General features: G+C 36.0%; 1 long non-coding RNA gene across 1 annotated transcript; it reads right to left on the bottom strand.

Moving 5' to 3' along the window:
- Positions 1 to 4,425: 4,425 nt before the first annotated feature.
- On the bottom strand, positions 4,426 to 8,488 carry LOC133457559 (uncharacterized). The gene is made up of 3 exons (XR_009783869.1): positions 8,433 to 8,488; positions 8,062 to 8,221; positions 4,426 to 4,502 (listed from the first exon to the last, which is right to left on the bottom strand). It is a non-coding gene; the product is annotated as an uncharacterized LOC133457559 (long non-coding RNA).
- Between the last annotated feature and the right edge of the window lie 11,224 nt (positions 8,489 to 19,712).

Consider the following 19,712-nt stretch of genomic DNA (forward strand, 5'->3'; position numbering starts at 1 on the left):
AAGAAGAGGAGAAGAGGAAGTCGCAATATAAAGGTAACATTAGCCTGTAGGCCTACCATTTTCTTTTAATTATGTCGTTTTGTGTGGAGAGACGTTTTATTTGTGGTAGCTCGCTAGCACATAGCAGCTTGCTAGCTTGTTTAATGTGAAATGCGCACTACACTGGCGCTGTTTATGTTTGTGATGAGTTTTAATTAGTTTTCTACACAGTTATCATCTCTGCCTGCCTGGATGTCCAGTCTGATTTGGTATTTTATTTCAGTTTCATCTAGTCATTATGTTTGGTTGAGTTGAAAATTAACTTTACCATAGTCATCACTAGTATAATAACACCTGTGTGCGCACTGACACAGTTGCTGCTGCTGGTGCATAGTTCTACTGTCTTATCACGTTTGATATTGTGCTGAAAATCAGTAGCCAAGTGATGAAAATGCAAGCTGCAGCAGTTTTTTATAATTATTATTACTTGTTTTTGCTTGTAATTTAATACATTTACTCCGTCTGTCTAGATGCACTCAGAAAATATTTGACACCCCAAACAGCTTCTGGAGAGGGGCCTTCTGATCACACATCCACAGGAACACCACTCTCTGAAGCATGTAAGTTTATCCAATTGTTTGTGGTCTCTGACACACTACTATGCTATTGTTGTTGTTACTGAATGGTACAACCTTGTTAGTAATGCCAATAAATATAATTTTTAGTCAATTAAAATCAAGTGATTTATTAAGTGAGATTGACACAACAAACTTAATGCAGTGTTGTGACAGTATGGATGTGCTCTGTTTGAATACAGCTACAAGTCAGGCATCATGCAGCAGCAGCACTACTACGTCAACCATACCACCCACCTCTGCAAGTCAGCATGAAGCAGGTGAGTTCTGTAATTAAATGTTGTACTCACATCACTGAACAATACAATTGTCATTCCTAATTCATGCTTAAGATGTGTTTTTTGCCTGATGTCTTGTAATTTGTAAATCATTGTGACTTTACTAATACTGAAGGATTAATATTTATATTTGCATGTGTGTTTGATTTTCTTGCAGGTACAAGCGCAGCGTGCAATGTTCCACAGCCTGAGGACACCCCAGGCCCATCAACACATCCTCAAGTCCATGACAAATCTCTCAAGGCAGCACCATTGGACCCTGCTGACTGGCCTTCCCTGTCTGATAAGGTGAGGGTGGAATTAGTCCACAGAAGGCCCTATCAGCTGAAATCTGACTTTGAATTCCCAAAAAGAGGAGATGGGAGAAGTTGCCATCACCACTACTTCCATAGACAGTTAATCAATGGAGAAAAGATCAAGACAAGTTGGATGGTATATTCCGTTAAAAACAACAGTTTATACTGCTTCTGTTGCAAGCTGTTCTCACAAAAAACATATAAACCTATCAGTGATGGACTAAATGACTGGAAGAATTGCCGTGATGTACTTAAAATTCATGAGAACAGTCCAGAACATTGGAAACACATGACCTCATGGAAGGAGCTTGAAAGTCGTCTTGACAAGGACCAAACAATAGACAGAGTTGAGTGGGCACTAATAGAAGCTGAAAGGAGGCGGTGGCGTGAAGTCCTGACCAGGTTGGTGGCAATCATACAGTCACTGGCAGAGCGAAATATTGCTCTCAGAGGTACCACAGAAAGACTTCATGAACCAGATAACGGAAACTTCCTGAAGAGCTCATGGCCAAGTTTGACACAATACTGAAGCAGCATCTAACTGACGTGCAAACACGAGGTAGCCATACATCCTATTTAGGAAAAAATATTCAAAATGAGCTCATCGGTTGCATAGTTGAAAAGATTGTTGAGGCTATGGTCCAAGAAATTCAACAGAACAAATACTTTTCAATAATTTTGGACTGCACCCCTGATTTAAGCCATAAAGAGCAACTATCTGTCATCATTCGTCATGTTGCAGTTGAGGACACCCCACACATAAAAGAGCATTTTATGGGGTTCCTTGAGGCAGAGCAGTCCACAGGAGAAAGCCTTTCAACCCTCATTCTGAAGAGACTGGAAGAACTCGGCATCGCATTTGAAGACTGTAGAGGGCAGTCTTACGACAATGGAGCGAATATGAAAGAGAAGAAGAAAGGAGTCCAGGCCAGGCTTCTTGAAAAAAACCCAAGGGCTCTATTTGTGCCATGTGGAGCACACACAGTGAATCTGGTGGTGGCTGATGCAGCAAAAAGCTCTGCAGATGCCACTTCCTACTTTGGCTACCTGCAGAAGCTGTTCACACTTTTTTTTCTGCCTCCACTCAGCGATGGTCCATTCTAAAAGAAACATGTCACCACAACCCTGAAATCCTGGTCCGATACCAGATGGAGAGTCGGATCAACAGTGTAGAGGCTGTGAGATACCAGGCTGCAGAAGTCAGAGATGCACTCATAGAGGTGAGGGACAACGCCACAGACCCAACTATAAAAATCGAGGCACAATCTCTAGCTGAAGAGGTTGGATCTTACAGATTCTCAATCTGTACTGTGGTCTGGTATGACATCCTGACAAACATCAAACATGTCAGCAAATTATTGCAGTCAGAAACAATGCAAATGGATGTTGCAGTTGATCTTCTAAGGAAAACTGAAGCTTCCCTTGTGGGCTACAGAGACAGTGGATTTGCTTCATCTCAAGTGTGTGCCAAGGAGATGTGTGCGCCGGAGAGCAATCTCGCCCAGGGCACTAAATTAGGTAGAGCCGGCCCTGGGGGAATGACATGAAGTAATGGTCTGGCCGGCGGGAATCTAACCAGGGACCTGCTGCTTAAGGCCCCACAACTACCCGGTGCTACTGGAAGGAAGATGCATGTGGCAGTTTCTCACCTGCAACCCCGGTTTGAGAGATCTGTAACATGAAACAAGCCCACCCCACTCACTGAAAAGGTGTGGGAATTGTTGAAATTTTGATTATTTGTTTAGCTGTTGCTGCTTTTTTTCAAAAATATGTTGAAAGTAATGCATACTGTATTGTACAATAAAAAGGAGAAAAAAAAGAAATGTGTTGCACACATGAAGCAAGCCCACTCACATCACTGAAAAGATGTGGGGATTAAAGGTGTAATTTTTGTAGATCAAATGTTCAGATTTTGGCTCCTGTTTGTATTGTTGTTGTTTCAATCTCTGTGAGCTGGTCAGGTTGAAAATCTATTTTTACAGAGATGGACAGTTTTTTTGCACATATGTTCAATATATGAAATAAATTGCAGTCGCATTTGAATGCAAAAGATGTGTGTGTCTGTGTTGGGGTCGGGGGGGGGGGGCTCAAAAATTCTGTTATGTACAAAAGGCAAAAAAAGTTTGGGAACCACTGCATTAAGAGAAACCACATTGTATAACATATATACTAATTGGAACATAACATCCAAAAATTATGAGGATAATTAGATATATTTTAAAGAGGAAAGAAGTGTTCTTGAATTTTTATGTATAATTCAGGTTAAATGTGTTAGGCCAACATCTGCACTTGTGTACAATGTTGATCATAAGCTTGTTATGAAACGGAAATAAGCCATAAGAAAAACACACACACACACACACACACACACACACACATAAGCAGCTGCTATAAAAGTGTATAGTTGAAACAAACAAAAAATGGTGAAGGCTGAATCCAGAGTAAAAGAAAATCAGGCTTTGATCATGAGCGTAGAAAATCCTGTCCACGGGATTTTATTTTTTCATGCATTTCTCACTTGATAACATTCATGCACTTAGATGAGGAATTGCTCAAGTACTGGCATTAGTCATTTTTGGAACAAATAATATGATTTTCTATTGCAGGAGCAGTGTCTCTCCTTCCTGGTGTTATGTTTGTCATCTGTAATTATATTTTAGTTATTTAAAAAAAAGGAAAAAGGCTGCTGTGTTGTTTTCATTAACTAGTCAAGATCATATTTTTAATGTCGAAGGCGCATTGTTTGTCAGACCCTGTTTGCTGTCGATCTGAACCAATTGATTCAGTGAGCAAAAGCTAATTTGTATTGCAAAAATAATAAAATGTTTCACCTTTTATTAGTATACCAAACTATAATCATGATAATGTAGAAGTTAGAGCATTTAAATTTACCATCAACCTCTTGCTTTACTCCCCTTGGTGGTAAAACTACACAGCTATCATTACATGATGTCACATCCATCATCCTCCTCCTCTCAAGTTATCTAATCATTATTAGATTGCTGCTTTAATGTCCTCACTGGATATAAAACAAAGACTTCCTTAAAATGTCTGTCCATGCAAAGACAAATATCATAAAAATAAAACATACTTGTGCTTTTATGATAAATAAAACCTTACCTTAAAAGAGGCAGGGTAAAAGGGTAAAAACATATAAACTTTACCTGTGTGTAATAATTAAATGTTTCCTCTGCTTGTCTTTTCTTGCTCTGCATTAAAAATGCCTCTTTTTTGGCCTCCGGGAGGGTCTTCCTTAAACGTCTGTAGTCATTTGCCAACCGTTTGTTCAGCTCCAGTGCAGTTTTTAGTGCATCCTATACAGAAGAAAAAAGCTCAGGTTAAATGTTATAGAAAAGTAGCATGTCGGCTGTTGAAACAACCCAAAAAGACGAAGAAGAGCAGTATTGTAACTCAGTAACTGTGACATACATACCCTAAAAGTTTTTACCTCTTATAACACTGATATGATATGATGTGATGTGATGTGATATTATATTTACATGGCCGCAGAAGTTTGAGAACTAATGTTGAGCAAAAAAACTAAACTAAACTGCTGTGAATTAATTGAAGTGTGGGTGAACACGGATTCTGTCCTGATATTAATAAAGCCAGACTTAAACTGGAACTACGAGATCGTGGTGGATGCTTGACACAACCCAGTGTAGTAATGTGGTTCCAAATATCATTGATATACTGAAAAATAGCTGCAAGGGCTGGAAGCAAAGATATTTCATGTTTCACAGCACATCTTTGCAATTGAAAAAAAAAACAATAACAATTCAGGTCTGTGTTCGTATGACAAATATTTTCTTATAAGTTTCACTGAACAAGAAAAATATGTTATGAATAATCATGCTGGTCAATGTTTTCATTATTCACAACTACTCTGTATCAAATCCAGGAACAATGTATTTTAAAAAAAAATGAACCTGCATATTCCAAATGCAGTGCGTATTGTATAAGAACGCAGCCACAAGACATTTTTGTTGAAACGCTGTCCTGCTATGTGTTTATGATACAGTAAATGCAGTCTGAATTTGTGCTGGTGAATATGGCACCATAAATGACATACAACAACTAGCACTTTTCAGTGACATCAAGCAAATAAATCAGTCAGTATAAATCTCTGTGCATGTTTGAACAATGTTTCCCAGGTACTGGATGAGGGGATGTGTGAATATCTCAAGTGTACCTGCAGACATAATGAAGTGTGTCTCTGCAGTAAAACAGAACAGCACTAAAGTGATGGGTTTAACCAAAGATCCTCTATACAGAAGATAGCGCATTACCGTTACTGCCAATGGTATGAAATGGTATACACTTCCTGTCTCCTAAGTGGGCGTGGCCGCCCCTCTCCCCACATCGTTTTGGAACATACAACACTAAATACAGTACAACTTTCTTCCAAAAAGACTTAAATAATAAAAATAACAGTATTATTAAGCAAAGAAGCAAGTTTTATTTTAGTTTTAAACATCATTTTATCCGATGGGAAAACGATGAGAGCCAAATCTGGTGAGAGTGTGTTGCTCAGACAGAGACAGGTCTCAAATAAAGTTCATTTTCTCCTAATCTGTCGGTCTGAAAATTGCCATTTTGGTGTCAGAATGTTCAGAAGGTTTGTGGCTTTTGGAAAATGGGTCCCATATTTACTCAGGTTACTATGGGGCGAAGGAATTGGTGATAATCTGTGCTCACGTTCACTTTTCCCATAGGACTCAATAGACTCAGGACCTACTTCCGGTCTCCTAAAGGGCAGTCACGTGACACAGATACAGGAAACCGAACCGTAGTGGGCTGTCTCGTTTATTGAACGTCTCTGGTTTAACCCAGCAGAAAGAGGGCTGTCAACATGACTAATGCCTGCTATTGATTTCAGGTTTAATTACTCCATGCAGCACTGACAAAGCCCATCTGATGCTGGTGTGAAGTGTAAATGGAACAAATTACACTTCATCCATAAGAAACTGATAGCGTCGGCAGTTTGCATTGTTTACTTTGTCCTCCCCAAACGACAAGCCCTGATCAAATGAAAACATAAGTCCTTGTTGGAAACTGAACTCCTTTGACATATTTATGGGCGGAATAGAGACGAATGGAGATTCTTTACAAATTTCAACAAATTTGATCCTTATATACTTTAGTATTTAACCAAATTAAAAATAATAATAAAAAACAACCACCTTTAAGCTTCCAGTGGGACTTGCAACGGGTTTGGAGCAGAGGAGCTGTGGTCAGCATTTTTATAAAACAAATCTCACATTGAAGGTGTCTAATCATTTTGCTTCATGCACTGTGACTTCCAAATACACACTCTACGTATTATGTCATGCTAATATAGACATTATGTGTGCTTTATATTAGTCTCAGTGATGAAAGTGACCAGTTTCCCTAGAACCTGAGTCTGACGCTTTTTTTATTTAGTGAGGAGTATTGTTGTCATATCATCTTATTTCATCAAGTAAAAAAGACTAAACCCCTTTTTGCACGGCTAACTTTTATCTAGCTAATGGGAGTTGTGTCTATGAGGAAGACTTCTAATTCTTAAATTGTCTCACGCCAACAACTTCTTTAACCCTTGTGCTGTCTTTGGGTCAAAATGACCCAATTCTTCTATCCTTCTTTCCTCCTGACATGCTCTCTCCTTCCTGCTTCTTTTCCTCTTTTCCTCCTTTTTTACCCTCCTTTAGTCCTTTTTCTTCCTACCTTCCTTTCGTCATTATTACCTTCTTTGCTTTTCCTTCCTTCTTTCCTTATTTTCTCCATTCCTTCCTTCTTCCCTCCCTTCTTTCCTTCCTTTCTCCCTTCCTTCCATCTTCTCTCCCTTCCTTACTCCCGTTCCTACTTCCTTCCTTCTTTTCTTCTTTTCTCCTTTCCCCCTTCCTTACATATTTTCTCCCATCTTTCCTCCCTTCCATCTTCTCTCCCTTCCTTACTCCCTTTCCTACTTCCTTCCTTCTTTCCTTCTTTTCTCTTTTCTCCCTTCCTTCCATCTTTTCTCCCTTCTTTCCTCCCTTCCATCTTTTCTCCCTTCCATCTTTTCTCCCTTCTTTCCTCCCTTCCATCTTTTCTCCCTTCCATCTTTTCTCCCTTCTTTCCTCCCTTCCATCTTTCCTCCCTTCCATCTTTCCTCCCTTCCATCTTTTCTCCCTTCTTTCCTCCCTTCCATCTTTCCTCCCTTCCATCTTTTCTCCCTTCCATCTTTTCTCCCTTCTTTCCTCCCTTCTTTCCTCCCTTCCATCTTTTCTCCCTTACTTACTCCCTTTCCTTCTTCTTTCCTTCTTTCCTTCTTTTCTCCTTTCTTCCTTCTTTCCTTCATTCCTTCTTTTCTCCCTCACCCTCCCTTGACCCAAAGACAGCACAAGGGTTAAAGTTGCTGCACTTTGGCGGCTTGAGCTCCATTGCCTTTTCTTGTTTTGAACTAATGCATTCTTGACCACCGTTTAATGACACTATAAACCACATGGCGATTTCACATTAAAAGTCCACATCATGTACTTATTTAGTGTATAGAAAACTGTACGCTTACATTCAGGTTGTTAATAAAAACGTTGGCCAAAGGTAACAGAAAAAGGAGAAGCATCTCACAAAGGCATGCATCATCAAATCTCCCCAGACAAAAAGACTATGACAACAGCCAGTTGTCATTTGTGTTAAATGAGATTGACCATGGCTTGTAATTTTAATTGCACACTGCTCTTTTCCCCGTATCTTAAAGGAAGTATTTTGACAAGCAATGTGCTGACTCTAATCCAAAAACAATTAAACAATGAGATGTTTTTTTCCAGCTCGTCTCTGACGCTACAGCATCTGACACAAAAAATCATGTGTTTACAAGGAGTTATTTGGATTTTGTGTCTTTTTTTTTCTTACCTTGCTTTCTTCCATTTGCTTTTTTCTTGCTGTAATATGAGCCGTGTGTGTCTGCACGGATCGCTGTGTTCGTTGTTTGTAGCCATCAACATTAGACTGCAAGAGGCTCATTACATGAGCAGCTGATTTGTTTTTATTCTCAAGCCTATTAAAATCACTTCTGCAAGAAGAAATCACACATTTAAATAGATATACATTTCTGAAATAATGTATCTTTTATTCATCTTACAAGGTATTCTTGGAGGTTAAACTAATACTAAATAGATTTAGCATTTTACTATAATAAATTTTTTTAAGAAAAAGTTTAAAATTCCTCCCAAAAAATACTAATTTTCTTATTCTTTTTTCACTGAGCATGTCCTGTAACTTACTGAAGTGATGCTTTGAGTTTTTGCCTGCATTCAAGACTATTTTGCATTGTACATGAAGCATCCTGGTATCCTTCAATTTTATCCGTAAGGTCAGTGATCGTCTTCACTGAGATGTCAAATCTCTTTACAGTGGCACGGTATGACTCCTGTAAATAAAGAGAAGTAGTTATGTTAAAAACAAGTCCATAAACCATATTTTCCACAGAGGTTAGGCTAAAGAATTAGACTGTTCGATAGAAAACGACACATCAAATAGATATGACTTTTGTGCTCAGTTACTGTAACTTTACAGAGTCAACCTGACTTAGAAACTTATTCTCTTAGAAACTTATTCTCTGACTCAAAAGAAATTGCTTTATGCAACTTTTTATTCTTACCTGAGCAGTTTTCAGCTGGTCACGTCTGAGTTTTTTCTCTTTCTCTAGAGTGACCATTGTCTCATTTTGTTTACACTGACTCTTTTCCCAGTTATCCGTCAGCGTTTTTATTTTCTGTTCAAAACAAATCAGAAAAGAAAATGACTTAAACTAATTGAAAAAGTTCCTTAAATCTGTCTTAATAAATTGCTAAAAAGTTATTTTTCAGACTAAGAGGAAGTATTATCAAGTCTTTTGTGTACCTCTATTATTGCTTCGAGTTCTGTTGTTGCTGAGGATGCATCTTGGAATTCTTCCTCAAGTTGTTGGTTGGTTTGCTTTGATTTAATTTGGTATTGCTCCAGTCTTTTATTGACATATTCAAACTGAGCCTGATGGGAAACAATATTAAAAGACAAAATGTGATTATACTTAAGTCTTAAAACACACAACAGAAGAAAACACTCAACCACGAAATGCAACAAGAGAAGGAACTGAACAACCAAAGCAACTGATGCATCCTTTTTTTCAAAACTATATTTATAAAACAAAGTGCTTGATTCTTATGGACAGTGAGTCATTTTATTAACAAGGCAAAGTTTATGCAATCAATGTGTTCTGAAAAATATACAAAAATAAAATGGCATATTTTAATGTGGTACATTTCGGATGATGTAACCAGCAATTCCAACAACTTTCTTTAGTCTGTGTAAAATATACTTGATTAGGATGAAGAAAATGAAGCAATTCACAAATGTACCTTTTGAGCTTCCAGGTCGTTCCTGCAATTTTCCAGCTCTTTAGTCAAATCGTCAATTTCTTTCTGCAGAGTAAAGAAAGAACACTGAACAATACTTGCAAAAACGAATAACATATTTTTTTTCTATAAACTACATGAAGAAAATTGACATATGCTGTCACTGACCGTGGCTCTCTGATCTTCCAAGAGGTTGAGCTCCTTCTGTTTTTCCAGCTTGTTTTTCCAGAGACTATGCTCAGCTTCAACTAGGGTTAACTTATCTGTCACTTCTTTTGTGGCCTTTTGGTACTGCTCATCGATGTCAGTGATTTTCTGGACCATCTGGTGCATCTCCTCATACAGCTGCGCCGTTGTTTCTTTACTATAAAACATCATATACTAGTGTATACATACTGTATGGTATAAGCACAGGTAAGTGGCTCACATCCTTATCATTTAATAGTGGGTAATCCATAGTACTGGAGTTGAGGGGGGATGAGGGGGGATGGAAACCCCCCTGAAATAAAAACGGCCAAAATCATTTCAAAGTCATTTCATCAATGAATGTGGTTTTACTGCTATTTCAACATTTAGAGTCATCACCAGAAAAATAACACCAGAAAAATAACTTATTGGACAATTTTCAGCTGTTTCATGTCAATTTTCACTTGAAATAAGTAGAAAAATCTTCCAGTGGGACAAGATTTATCTTATTTCAAGTGAAAATCTACTTGAAACAGGTGAAAATTGATGTTTTTTCCAGTGATGAGTCTTGTTTTAAGTGTAATAAGATTTTTTTTACTAAAATGAGACATTTTAACTAGAAATAAGAGAAATATTCTTGTTAAGATTTTGAGTTTTTGCAGTGATCCATTTTACTTATCCTGTGAAGGACAGAGTCATATTGATAAGTTCAGAAATCTGTTTTTTATTGTTGTGTTTTGATGTATTTGATGTAAGCCCATTGGATATTTAAAGCTTACAGAAGGCTGCATTTAACTGCTGCTATGTCATTCCTGCAGTATTTCTGCAGGTGTTTTTGTAATCAGCACAAATTATCTGTCCCCATATGATAAAATCCACCATCCCCCCTGATTTTTTTTTTACAACTCGAGTACTGGTAATTCATATTTCACATCTGTTTTGATTGTGACATTGTACCTCTCAGAAATGTTCATCCTGTAGCCCTTTATAATATGTTCCATGTCAATGTTTTCTTTATGGAGAGCTGCAAAAGCTTCATTTTTTAACTGGAGTTGCTCCTTTAAGCGGGACACTTCTGCTTCCTCATCACATTTCTGTGGATTACATTACATACAGTATGGAAACACATGTCCAAAACACCTTAAGGTGATATGACTTCAGACATTACTGCACAGCTTCAACAAGAGCTTGGATGTATTATTGTAGATGCATTATATCTGCTTGTCCATGATGATGAAACCATCAAGAACACTTTTGTGCCATTCCTTACTCTCTTAAATTCAAGGTCTTCAATCACGGAGAGGAGTTGCCTATTCTTTTGTCTTGTATTCTCAATTGTCTGTTTCAGCATGGAAATCTGAATAAAAGGAGAAAATATGTAACAATTAAATTTTCCTTTTCAAAAACTTTCATGTATATGAACGGCATGAGTTACCCTTTTTTCTTCAATGTCCTGGAGCGTCTCTTTTTTACGGATTTCCCGAGTTAAGATTGCACACTCTTTTTCTGTTGAATCAATGAGCTCTTCAGCAGTTTTTAACTCACTAAGATCATGTTTCTCATCTTTCCTCAACTGGTTCAAATCTTCCCTGGAGACAGAAAGAAGAGGGGAAAAAGAAGACATTTTTTTACCTTTTCAAGAACCTGGTGTCAAACCCTTAGTAAATGTATTTATTTGATTTTAAATATTACTGACAAAAAGCAAAAGCAATGACCCATCATTTATGTATATCAGGGCATCTGAATGCAAAGAATTGTCATAGTTGCTTCTAGTTATTTTAATAGATGGTTAGTTTTCTTACAGAGAGAAGAACTGCCTTGTCTGCGTCAATGAGAAGTATTGTTGCTATGGTTACATGCACTTCAACATACAGAACCTTGGTTTGTGCTCTGATACAGAACTTCTATTCAAATCTTTTGTTGTATGCTTTTCACATGATTGTTTTGTTAATCTGGTACAGTTCAAACATAAAAAGTATGTGAATAAAAATTGCAAGTTATAGAATGATTGACAATAACATGTGGTTACAAAGACAAATAATTATTAGTTTATTATCCAAAAATCAAAACCTCATTAAATGCATTTTCATTAAGCTTGAAACAAATGCTTTAGATTTCATTGAGATTTACATTGTAATTCTGGCTCCCAATGATCACAAAAAAAAATGTATAAAAAAAAGAAAATCTACATATTGCCACATATTCTGTCTGGATTTCTGAAAGACACATGCACTTCAGCCATCATTTCCACTTGTGAATGGTGAATGATTCCTTCCTCCTATTTGTGTGTAACATTACGTTTTGTATTTATGTGATATTAATATCATTCTGTCTTTTTCTGGCCAAAAATACTTAAAAGGATTAGTTGAGAAGCTCTAGCTTTCACTACGTTAGCCAGTCATTTTTCTTTCAGCTGACATTTAAGTTAATATTATTATTATTTTTTTTTTTATCCCCTATTTTTTCCCCCATTGTTTTCACCCAGGGTGTGGGTGCTGAAGTCATGGGTCAAAGTTGAAGTTAATTGTGGAAATTTTAACATTCTCGTTTAAATTGGACAAAAGCAGAGTACTTCAAAGTCAGTAAGAAATAGTCTAACAATACTCTTGATGTTACTGTTTACCAATGATTACAATTTTTGTTTCCAAAATTAATTGAATTGATTGAATTAATTGAATTAACCTCCTAAGATCTGGCATACATATATGGGGACGTCACGTGTTTTGTTGTCTATGTCATATTTAATTTCTTAACAGGGCCCTTTGGTTAATTGAAAAAATAAAATGACTACTTCAAATCAAAGAAGGATGGATGGATGGATGGATGGATGGATGGATGGATGGATGGATGGATGGATGGATGGATGGATGGATGGATGGATGGATGGATGGATGGATGGATGGATGGATTTCAGTTGCATAACTTAAGTGGTGAACCCATTTGTTTTTATGTTTTCTAAAAAAAATACTCACCAGTGCTTTCCGAGCTGATTCTTCTTAGCTCGTAGTTCACGCTCCATTAACTTCTTCTCCTTTCTGACATCAAGTTTCTTCTCTTCTAACTCCTTCTGAGCTAGCAGCGCATCCTTTTGTGCTTTTGATAAAACTTCACTGGCCTACAAAACATGTAACGTGATGGATTAAGTGTTTTCTTCTACTTCTTCAAACCTATACTGTATGTATAAAGGAGTCTTCCATACAAAACACAATTATACTCTAAATAATCAATAATCTGTCATAGCTACATTGCAATACCTCTAACAGACTCTGAAAGCATGATGAACATTTACACACTAAATGCAACTTGTCAAAAATAATTATAATGGAATATTTTAGTTAAGTTTGATTGACATACCCATAGACGGTGGTAATTTTATTTTAGTTTTTTATTTACTTAGTTGTTGTTTTTTTTTTTATTTATGTTATCTGTTAATTTATTTCATGGAAAAAGGGGAAGATTAGATAAGATTCTTCTTCTTTCTGCTCCCTTTTCATTCACAATTTATGAACATTTGTATTTGTATTGAATTGTTTGTTTTATTTTTTGAATGAAATAAAGAATAAAATGAAAAATGAATGCTTTATATGTGTTTCTCTGAATGTTGAGCTGATGTGGCTTACCAAAAATCCCCAATTTTGTATCATCTGACCAAAGCAAATTCTCCTAAAAGCTTTGTGGCTTGTCAATAAGCATTTTGAGGCTTTTTTATGATTTATTTTCAACACTGGAATGTTCCTCGGCGGTCCTCTACTAAGTCCAATTTATCTCAAACAGCATAAGGTGGTGAGACACTAATGTCCCTTGACCTTTGGGTTCACCTTGAATCTGCTTGGAAGACTTTCTGGCCGCTTTGTTCAACAGTTGTATGAACTGTCGCTTGACTTACAAGGTCAAAGTGAAGGTCAAATTTACTTATTCAAAACATTTACAAACAACCAAATTGGTTAAAGGTCAAAATTAAATAACATACAACATACAAAACAGACCGAGAAAACATAAAATTTTCTTTTTTTAATCACCAAATGTCAATGTTCAGCTTGAATTGTCAGCCAATGAGTAGAAATTAGTCTCGGTGAAAGATTTGAATGAAGTAACATTTTTAACAGCACTAATTTGTTGTGGTAAACTTGTCCAAAGAATGGGACCAGGGACTGAAAAAGCACAGTCACCTCTACATTTAAGTCTGGATCTGGATCAAGGACCATGTAACTTGAGGATCTCAGTGCTCTGACAGGAGTATGAACATGTAAAAGCTCACAGAAATCCATGGAAAACCTTAACAACAATCAGTAAAATCTCAAAATCTATACTCTAGCGAACAGGAAGCCAGTGATGTCAATATTGGCATGATATGCTCACTTAAGACCTGAGCAGCAGCATTTTGCCCCAAGTGAAGAAAGAGATGTCTGATCTAAATCCACAACAAGTAATTATAATAATCCAATCATGCAGTGATAAAAGCAGGCATCACTCTTTCAAATCATTATAAGATAAGTATGGCTTCACTTTTGGTAACAGTATCAACTGGAAGAGTTGCTTTTTACAACAAAATGAATGTGTCATCAAATCTAAATGTGCTGCCATCAGTTTTCTTCTTTTTCCATGTCCAGGGAGATAAGCTGCAATCCTGTGGACCCTTAACTTCTGAATTAAATTTGCAACTGTATTCAGAAGGACATGATGCTCTTTGGAGATGTTCTTCCAGCCGTTTCCATTGATTTACCAGCCTTTACCACTTATCAGTTCCGTTCTGGTGTACTATCAAAAGCACATACATTTTGTGTGGTTTCATTTTAGAATATTACCAAATCTGATCAACTGTATTTTGTTACTTTATAAACAGACTATGTTCACAACACACTCAACAGCTATGAAATGTTAGCAAGATCATTTCAAGAAAATTGCCTTAACGGTTTGTCACATGTTACCATGTTACAAATCAAACCTTGGTGGTACAATTAATTAGACAAGAACTTACCTCGGTTTGTGCCATATTAATTTGATTTAGCTCATCTTTCTGGATTTCCAGGTTTTTTCTTGCAATGCATACTTCTTTTAGGGCAAATCCCATGTCTTCCTTTAAGTGCTGATTGAACACCTCAGCAGATGACAATTTCTCTTGGACCTGCTCAAATTTCTGTTTTTCCAATTTAAGCTGCAACTTCAATTCCTCGATTTCTTTACTGGAAGCCTCATGCTCTAAAAAAGAAGACAATGGTCAAAAATGAAGAAGTTTATTTATTAGGTTTCCGAATATCATCACACTACACTGATACAAATATTGTGCTTGATCTACTTAAAAAAAATAAGTCAACTTTTTTTGTAGAGATTTTTATGTAGATCAAGAAAGACTAGTCTTTGTATAAATTACTTAATTTTTTGTATGTAAATAATACATTTTGCAAGTGCAGTCAACTCAATTGTGTGAAGTTTACTTTATTTATCAAAATTAAATTCACTTTATTTACCAAAATTAAGTTGACTTTATTTATCAAAATTAAATTGACTTTATTTATCAAAATTAAGTTGACTTTATTTATCAAAATTAAATTGACTTTATTTATCAAAATTAAATTGACTTTATTTATCAAAATTAAATTGACTTTATTTACCAAAATTAAGTTGACTTTACTTGCAAATGGATTTTGTACATACTAAAAATTAAGTAGTTTATACAAAGACTAGTCTTTCTTGATCTACATAAAAATCTCATGCAGGGTGTTTGTTATGTTAAGTTTTGTGTCCTTATTTATTTTACTTTTTTTTGTTGTTTTTTTTTGTTTTGTGTGTGTGTGGTAAAATATAAAACGGGGTATTTCTGTCGAATACTTAAAAAAATGTTTATTGTGTAATATGCATTACATCGACTACCCAATAAAGAAACATGAAAAAAAAAAAAAAAATCTCATGCGAAAAAGTTGCCTTAATTTTTTTAAAGTAGATCAAGCAAGATATTTTTTACTGTGGTTGTTCTACTTAAACAAATAAAGCATGTTTCATTTAAACGTTCAATCTGCCCGATAGATTAAAATTGTTAAAGGAAAGGTAAATACAACAAGATCATTGCTTGTTGTTTGTGTGTAAATGAAAAGATTACTGTGATTCACATAAATACTGCTGGTTAAGGAAAAAATGCACAATGTCTTGTTTTTTGAACAAATTCAGATTAAGTTCAAAACTATATGTTTTCGTGTAAAGCAACAAACTTCATTTTTAATTGTTAATATCACAGATTTAAATGTTATATTTACATGCGCTTAGATTTATTTTTCCAGTGTACTTTAAAGACATGAAGATCTGTGATGATGTGAAGCCTTGAAGTAACTGACCTTTCTGGATAGCTTTTTGCTTCAACAGTGAAAGATTCTCAAGCTCGCTCTCCAGCAATATTTTTACTTTCTTCTCTTTGTCGAGAGCGTGCATTACATGCTGCCGATCGGCCTCCAAACACTCAACCAAATGCACAGTTTCGGTTAAGACATCATTTACCTTTTTCTGTAATGGACAATGATCTAGAGGAGGAAGATTAGCACAACTGGCACTTTGTATTGTACGATAACTTTCAGGTCAATTAAAATAAAACATAAGTGTTAGATTTGTGAAGTCATTTGAATAAAATTAAATCAAGTGCAAAGTGTAGGTAAAACATATGCTTTATATATTATTAGCATAAGTAAAGATTTTGTGACATGTAAAAAGGTGTTGAGATATAAGATATGAGCCAGTGAGAGGTAAATTCAGTGAAATCTAGACACTGATGCTCTTGATCTTTGGTATTACTTATGAAGGATTAAAGAAAACATGAGAAAATACAGTACATTAGAACACCATAGAAAATGAAACTGAAACAAAGTTTGTTGACCTTTGGCAGGAATTCCTATGCCTTCAATGTACAGATCTGCTGGTGGCTGATATTCTCCAGACTGATGCAAGGTGGACAAAAACATTCTTTTTTTTATGTAATTGCCTTTTAGACATAATAGGATATTTGTGATAATAGCTGTCACAAATGTGATCTCATATGACATTTGCTTACCTGCTGACATATTTGTTCCGGTAACTTCTTTATCTCATTGACATGGTACATAAACGTGTTGACACATGGTGAGGGACCACCAGAGCAGACAGATTGAAGCGCTCCTGCATTTTGACAGAGAGAAAAAGGTACAAAAAAGCAAAAGCCCAGTAGTAATGAATAACACATACAGGACTGTCACAGAACATTAGAATATTGTGATTTTCTGTAATGCAATTACAGAAACAAAAATGTCATACATTCTGGATTCATTACAAATCCACTGAAATCTTGCAAGCCTTTTATTATTTTAATATTGCTGATCATGGCTTACAGCTTAAGAAAACTCAAAAATCCTATCTCAAAAAATTAGAATATTCTTCTTTAAACTGTAAACCATAATCAGCAATATTAAAATAATAAAAGGCTTGCAATATTTCAGTTGATTTGTAATGAATCCAGAATGTTTGACATTTTTGTTTTTTTTTTAAATTGCATTACAGAAAATAAAGAACTATCCTGTGAAGGACAGAGTCATATTAATAAGTTCAGAAAAGTGTTTTTTATTGTTGTGTTTTGATGTATTTGATGTAAGCCCAGTGGATATTTAAAGCTTACAGAAGGCTGCATTTAACTGCTGCTATGTCATTCCTGCAGTATTTCTGCAGCTGTTTTGGTCACTGCTGTATTTTTTTTGTGTGGTGTGGGTTCAATAACAACACCGTTACTAAAGATGCAGGCAGGTTTATGTAGCAATTGTCCTCCAAAGCAGTTACAGGCAGGACAAACTGCTTTGGAGGACAACTGCTACATAAACCTGCCTGCATCTTCGAGTAACGGTGTTGTTATTGAACCCACACCACACAAAAACAATACAGCACTGGGGATAAGTAAAATGGATCACTGCAAAAACAGTATTCACAATATTCTTAACAAGAATATTTGTCTTATTTCTAGTTAAAATGTCTCATTTTAGTAAAAAAAATCTCATTACACTTAAAACAAGACTCATCACTGGAAAAAACAACAATTTTCACCTGTTTCAAGTAGATTTTCACTTGAAATAAGTAGAAAAATCTGCCAGTGGAACAAGATTTTTTTGCTTGTAATAAGAAGATAAATCTTGTTCCACTGGCAGATTTTTCTACTTATTTCAAGTGAAAATCTACTTGAAACAGGTGAAAATTGTCAAATAAGTTATTTTTCTGGTGTTATTTTTCTGGTGATGACTCTAAATGTTGAAATAGCAGTAAAACCCCGTTCATTGATGAAATGACATAAGGGATGGAAAGGAGGGATGACAGTTTTACAGGGGGGATGATTTTGACCGTTTTTATTTCAGGGGGGATGCCATCCCCCCTCATCCCCCCTCAACTCCAGTACTGCCTAAAAGTCCTCCACCGAATGTAAAACTATGTATTTTCACAAGAAGTACAAGTAAAATGTTCTTCTAGACTCTTACTGTCTTAATATCTGGTGGAGAAAGCTCAAAATGAGAACTAGAAATAAAACAAATATTATTGTTAAGAATATTGTGAATACTGTTTTTGCAGTGATCCATTTGACTTATCCTGTGAAGGACAGAGTCATATTGATAAGTTCAGAAAAGTGTTTTTTATTGTTGTGTTTTGATGTATTTGATGTAAGCCCAGTGGATATTTAAAGCTTACAGAAGGCTGCATTTAACTGCTGCTATGTCATTCCTGCAGTATTTCTGCAGGTGTTTTGGTCACTGCTATTATTTGTAATATATTATATTATTTGTAATCAGCACAAATTATCTGTCCCCATATCATAAAATCCACCATCCTCCCTAATTTTCTTTGACAACTCCAGTACCGATTCCAGGATCAAAGTTAAAAACACACTCAAGTTTTTTTTTTTTTTAAACTCTTCCTCTCATTTTGAGCTTTCTCCACCAGATATTAAGACAGTAAGAGTCTAGAAGAACATTTTACTTGTACTTCTTGTGAAAATACATGGTTTTACATTCGGTGGAGGACTTTTAGGGTATTTTACTCTTTACTATTAGCAGAATACTGTATCAGCTCACCTGGTTGACTCCCTTGTCCAGTCTTGGATGAGGCTGTGTGGGGTTTAATGTTTGCCATCCCTCCACCTCTTCCAGGTGGGACCTTTTATGCTTTTACTATGGGAAAAACCAAAGTCATTTAAGTTACATCTTCTTCACTAAACTACATCGTGAAATAAAGTTAGTAAACGTCAGTTAAACTTACAACGGACTCCTTCCCCCGTGTCGATCTCTCAGATGAAAATAAGTACAGGTTTAATTAGCAGGTCTCATGACAAATGCATGAGCTGAGGGGGTCGTTGTCATGGCAGAAAGTGAAAGAGAAAATTGGTAGGCTATCAACTTACCTCTATCGATACACTTTTAGCTGCCAGTTATCTGCCTGGTATGTTTAACTATGTGACTCGCTTTTTGTGGTAAAATAAATCTTCTTGGGCGGTTGCTAGGCAACAAGGGGGCGGGGCTGCGCTTGGAGAGGGTGAGTTGCGTTCAAGAGCATCGTTGCTCAATTTGATTTGAGCACTTCAAATATAGCTAGGCAAATAAATAAATAAATCTTTAATTTCTAGAATCTTTCACGTGGATGATATTTTAGATTAAAAAAAAACATTTCATCGGTGGATATTGAATGGACAGTTCCACAGAGTATGGACTATGAGAGCAAAAACACTACTGCAACCCATTTGACTGGGAAGTCCTAATTTCTCACAGTGGAATAATACGTGAATCATATTATTTTTTAGTATCCTGTAGCCACCTGTAGCCTACCATCTAAAGTAAGAAAAAGACAGAGATATAGGTCTAATCACATGTAAATGGATAAGGTTTGTACGTTGTGGGCAGTGTTCGTGCACGTGTTCATTGAACTCGTTCATTTCTGTGAGAACGTTGAACTGAACGCAACATATTTACAAATAAAGAACTTTAACGTGAA

This window comes from Cololabis saira, chromosome 2, assembly GCF_033807715.1.
Source record: "Cololabis saira isolate AMF1-May2022 chromosome 2, fColSai1.1, whole genome shotgun sequence".
Lineage (NCBI taxonomy): Eukaryota > Metazoa > Chordata > Actinopteri > Beloniformes > Belonidae > Cololabis > Cololabis saira.